At 37.2% G+C, this 6,000-nt stretch overlaps 1 pseudogene; it reads left to right on the top strand.

Moving 5' to 3' along the window:
• Positions 1 to 1,057: 1,057 nt before the first annotated feature.
• LOC103928680 lies at positions 1,058 to 3,250 on the top strand (annotated as a pseudogene).
• The last annotated feature ends 2,750 nt before the right edge of the window (positions 3,251 to 6,000 follow it).

The following is a 6,000-nucleotide window of genomic DNA, read 5'->3' as shown; positions in this document are numbered from 1 at the left end:
TTGTTGACAATCACTTATGTGCATGTGCAACTCACATAAGCTAAATAAAAAATAGGCCTAAAAAATAACCATTAATGACATTGAGAAGTAATCTTACAACATTTTTCCTCTTATTTTAGAGAATTGTTATTGGCACTCCAAAAATATCATTCTACACTCCAAACTTTCTTTATTTGGAAAGAAAAATACACTTGTGAGGAGTGTAGAATGAGATTTTTGGAGTGCCAATAAAACTTCCCTATTTTTATTGGCTAATGAAAAGGTCTTTAGCAAGTAGTCTTTTACCACAGTAGTAGAAAGGTGTTGAGTTATTGTATGACGGCGTGGGTTTCGAACCCTGTCGGTGGTTAATCTAACAAAATCTATTTTTTGACAAAAAAAAAATGTCTCTTTAATTTTCAAGAAGACTTTAAAACAAGAATAGTTTTTTGCAATAAGAAATGCTAAGAAGAGTCTCTTAAAATGAAAATTTTTCATAGATTCTCTTTCACCTCACAATTTAATGTTAGTTTTTGTTCTCACAGCTATAAAACATTGTGAAAAAAATATGACGTGCCAATGAGTCTATGAAGAGTCCTATTTTTGTGAAAGTCTCATTAGCATTTCTCTTTTGCAATATTAATCATCCATGGCATTAGATCAAGAGATCATGACTCAAATATGACTTTAGATATTGTTGAATTTTGTTAGAATAAATGTAAGTAGGTTATAATATGTTTGAATACAAAACTTAAAAAAAAAAAAAAAAAAAACTTAAAGTCAATATAAATAAACAAGTGCATTACCAAACTAAAAACATCACATTTTGTTTTTGACCCAAAAAAAAAAATAAATAAATAGACTAAAATCATCGCATGACGTTGTAAGTCTCTACAGTCTACTGTATTCTTTTTACGAGTAAGTAGTATTAATGGATACTGATGAGAAATATGGAGGGAAAAAGGGAGGACGGAGAATCTGTGAGTTAATCTTCCGATAAAGTCAAACTCCACCTCCATCAAACAACTACCTACCCCTCGGTCCCCTCCTCTCCTTTCTCCTCCAACCTCCTCTCTCAATTCTGTTTGACTCGGTTCAATCCACCCAACAAATGACGGAAATCAGCAGCCTTAGCTCTGACGTGACGGAGCTCATCCTCTTCTACCTCCCCATCCTCACCATCATCTGCGCCTCCGCCGTCTGCAAGCACTGGCATTCCCTCATCTCCTTCTCCACCTTCTCCTCCCTACACTCCCATAAATACCCTGGTTTTTCCTCTACTGGCATCCACAATACCTCATCAACTTCAACCAGTTGTTCGCCTTCGACCCCCTCTCCAACCTCTAGTTCCGCCTCCCCTCGCCCACCTTCCCTCCCGGTCCTCCTCCTTCTTCGGCGCCGACGGCTTCTTCCTCATCACCGCCCTCCTTTTCACATTCTCTCCTATTCTCAAGCACCACTGGCTCTCCACCTCCCCTCTCCGATTTTCCCGCATCAACCCCCTTGTTGGCGTCGATTCTCCCCCATCATCCTCCTCCCCCATCCCTAGTTTCGTCGTCGTCGGCGACGTTCGATTCATCGGTAATTTGGTCGACATCGAGGACCGTTTGGATGTCAAGATTTACAACCCCGATTCCGATTCCTAGCTCCTATGCCCTCCCCTCCCCGTCGATTTCGCTCCGGAAAACTCGTCCCAGTCGCTCTCCTCCGCCCTCTTCAAGCGCCGGTACTACGTCTTCGAAATCTACTCCTGCTTCGTTGCGTCTTTTGATCTCCGTACCCGTGCGTGGAGCGAAGTCTAGACCCTCCGCCCGCCCGGTGTCGTCTTCTCCTTCCTGATTTCCTCCACTGACCACCTCGTCCTCACCGGAATATGCAACGGTCCTCTCGGGCCTTCCTTCAACCTGTGGAAGGTGGAGGAGACCACAATGGAGTTCAGTGAGATCGCCATCATGCCGCAGAACTTGTTGTATGGATTGTTCGACGGCGATGAGGAAGACAAGTTTGCTAGCTTGAATTGTGTGGGATTAGGAAATCTTATATACGTGTTCAATGAGGAGTATCATAAGAAGTATCTGGCTTGTGTTTGAGAGATTGGTTCCGATGACAATGGCGGACTTTCGGGGAAGTGTAGCTGGAGGAGAATGCCCCAATTGCCTTCCCCTGTTAATAAATTCCATAAAGTTGTCAGCTTTTCTTCGACGGTTTCACTTCATAATATCCTTCGCGGCGAAGGGGAGGGCGAGGGAGACGGTGTTGGCGATTTGCAGCCTATGTTGGAATAATGTTGCCCTCCTCGGTTTGATGGTATGAATTCATCAATTTTCATAATTTGTTCTTCATTGATATCATCTTAAGATTGTTTGATTTTGCAATTGCTGTTTTGGTGGGTACGATTTTGTTAAGTAGGATTCGATTTCATTCACTGTGATGCTTTTTGATTGAATTAACAAGGGGTTTTATGCCAAATTAAGTTTAGATTAGTAGCTTATGTGACTAGTTCAGGCATGCCCGATTAGTGTTAATTACCAGTCACATCATTTAGTTTACAATTTTAGTTTCCAAATTTAGTCTCCATAACATTACTCTGTGGAGATTTTAGCTCTTCAGTCGTGCGTTGAATATCTACTCTACACTCACGTTATGTGCCGTTGGATAAATTTAATTTTTTGGGTTCATGTACCAACCTACCTTGGTTTTGAACGATGCCTTGAATGATATACTAACATTTAAAGGAAAACTAATGAAAATGACTTGAAAACTTTGAGTTTTAACGATAAGGACAAAATAAAAGGTAAAGTGAATAGTACCATGATTGACTTCTTAAAGTAAAAATATGGTTTTTCGTTAAAGTGAATAGTACTGTAGACTTTTCGTTAGAACTCCTAACATTTAATTGTCTGCAGTCTGTTTAGACAGCAATGCACATGAGAAAGATGCAAGATCAAACACTTGGTCAGGAAACTTCCATACAAGAGATGGAGGAATTGAATCGGAGGAGTATAGTCAACGTCCTCTGCGTTATCTGCCAACTCGCGTGGTTATTGACATCATAGTTCCTTGTATTCTTCGGTGTAGTTTTTCAGAATTTGTAAAATATGTATTGTTATCTACGTGTTATTGTATTGATGTTCAATTTGATGTGGTTGTGTGTAGTAATATATCTGTGACCCTAGTATTTGGTAAACATTTTGTAATTGGTGGTTTTGGTTTCGATGAAATTGTTTAAACTTCCCAATGGACTAGTCATAACAAGTTGGTTTTAATTTGCCTTTTGCGAGAATCAATATAAGATTTCTCACGGAAGACGAATACTACTCGACCATATTACTAATGAAAATAGAAACGCATATCAGACGTCCTGGTTTGACTATTAATAATATTGTTAAGGCGATTTGGGAAATTTTGGGAATTCTTGAATTGAATATTGAAGAAGAAAAAAAAAACCCTTATAGCGACTCAATCCGATAATTGTCCGGGTAATTAGTATTAAAAAATTATTTTTAATAAGTAAATAAAAAATAATATTATTTTCCTTTTTTGTCTCATTTCCTCCGTCGTAATTCATCACTCTCCACTCTCCCTCATTTTCTTCCTCTCTCACCATCCGTCCCTCCCTCCCTCGCTCCGTTTGTCTCTCCCTCTCCCTCTCGAAACGCATAGCCACTTCAGTCTTCTAAGCCAGATTTCTCAACGGCAGAGAAGCCGGACTCCTCCCTCGATCACCGTCTCCTACTAATGCACCGTCACCTGCAAAAAACTTTGTCAACATACTGATTTGGGTGAGCTGAAGCTGTTTTTGTTGGAGTAAAGGGATTGAATCACCGAATTGCCGTTGCAATTGGAAGTAGTGGAGTTGCTCTTATAGAAAATTCATTTTAGCCAAATAACTAGATATGATTGTTTTATTATAAAAAATGTTCCATCAACTATTACGAAATTATATTTTTATCCTTTGCATTTCCAAATTTACAATTGTATCAATCTGTCGTCTAAAATTTTATTTTGTATTGGTTAACTTTATCCATTAAATATTAATTATTATTCTATAATATCGACGTGATATCAATAATATGAGATAGGATGATTAAAATTATATCCTATAATCAAAAGTTATTCAGTAACATAATTGACAAATTCAGGTAACGTGAGACACTAATCTGACTCGGTAGCAAAAGTAAAAATAAAGTGATACTTAAAATACTGTTCGGGAGGTACTTTGATAAATAAGTCATATATTATTCAATTCCTCTAATTTAAAGGCGTATCATGTCATTGCATGAACCCACAACATGTCATATATTGATAAATAAGTCATATTATTCAATTCCTCTAATTTTTGTACAAGACCCATGATATACAAGAATTGATGTCAATCACAATGAGGTGGTTCCCAACCGCACCAACAGATACTGGTACCAAATAGGTGGTCCCCATCCATTAAATTCATCCAATTACTTAATTAGGACTTTTGAAATTTGATCTAACGGCTAAAGTTATTATAACTTTTAAAGAAGCTATTGTTTGTAGTCGTTGAATCAAATTTTAAGAGCGCGGATTGATTGATTGGGTGGATTTGATGGAAGGGATCCGGAGAGGATCTATTTCCAAGTTGAAAACATCACTTCCATGATAGATGTTACAAAAGGAGTAGAATTATCTTCTCTCCTATTCTCATCTCCTTCTCTCTCTTCCTCTCGCACTTTCCTTTTTGTCTTTTTGTTCTTATAAAAATATTAATATAAAATATTGACATAATTTAATCATAATTGTTCAAATATGAAGGGTCATAATCCTCCTAGTTGCAAAATCCACCACCCATCCCATCCTAGCTCAAAAACTCATCAATAAATTTTTTTGTTTTGTTTTGGGGCATCAAGTACATGTATCTTTATCAATTAATCAATTTCTAAATTATGGAGTAGATTCTAAAGAAATTCTGCTTTTTCATGAATTTATCTTGAATCGGGATCTTCTAGCTCAATTTTGTCCCTGTTTTGCTGAGGGGGCAACCCCATTTTTCACCATAAATTGGTCATAATATACAGAATTTCTTATTTTTTGTGAAGGATTAGAACTCAAGTTATTGATAATTCCTCAATTGCATGGTTCACATTAACAATGAAGAAGCTGCAAAATTGATATCCCCGGAAGGCGACTAAAAGTGAGAAAATTACTTGGTGTTAACAAAAAAAGAGGAGTCATTACGGACTTATGAATAATTCGAGGATAATTTTGGTTGCTGTCCCTCAATTGTTTGCTTGGAATCTTATTTAGCCAAATATTTTGATCAAAATCTAACATTTAAACGGTGCATCATTTAGGGAATTTAACTCCTGTATTTATCAAATTTATAACCCACAAATTATGAAATTTAAACAAATTCAAATTGTATTTTGAAAATATAATAATTTCTTAAAATCGATGACAAAATAATATTGTTCTTCACATAGTTTTTGCAAAAAAATAATATACTCACGTAACTATTGATATATTTTAAAACACAAAATAATTTCATGTATTAGTATGGGTACATTCATAAATGTCACATCCCAATCCGGGCTCAATTTCGCCGTAGCACGATATTGTCGACTTTGGACCCCAACCACACCCTCACTGTTTTGTTTCTGGGAACTCACACGAGAACTTTCCACCACATCCAGAGCTCGACTTTGCCGTAGCACGATATTGTCCGCTTTGAGCCCCGACCACACCATCACGGTTTTGTTTCTGGAAAATCACACGAGTTCCCAATGGGTCACCCATCTTGGGATTGCTCTTGCGCGAACTCGCTTAACTTTAGAGTTCCAATGAACTCCGAAGCCAGTGAGCTCCTAAAAGGTCTCGTGCTAAAGGAGGTAGGAATGTACATATAAGGCATAGATGATCCTCTTTCTTGGGCGATGTGGGATCTAACAATAAATAAAAAATATGAGTACAAATTAAATTAAAACATATGGTTGCATATCAAAATTTAAAATTAAAGGTACAAATCAAAGTATAAAAAATGGACATAAAAAA

Source organism: the organism of the source record quoted next, unplaced genomic scaffold (genome assembly GCF_019419815.1).
Source record: "Pyrus x bretschneideri cultivar Hongxiangsu unplaced genomic scaffold, Pyrus_bretschneideri_v1 Contig7, whole genome shotgun sequence".
In the NCBI taxonomy this organism is placed as follows: Eukaryota; Viridiplantae; Streptophyta; class Magnoliopsida; order Rosales; family Rosaceae; genus Pyrus; species Pyrus x bretschneideri.
The sequence above is the reverse complement of the archived record's forward strand: the minus strand, read 5'-3'. Positions and strand labels throughout refer to the sequence as shown.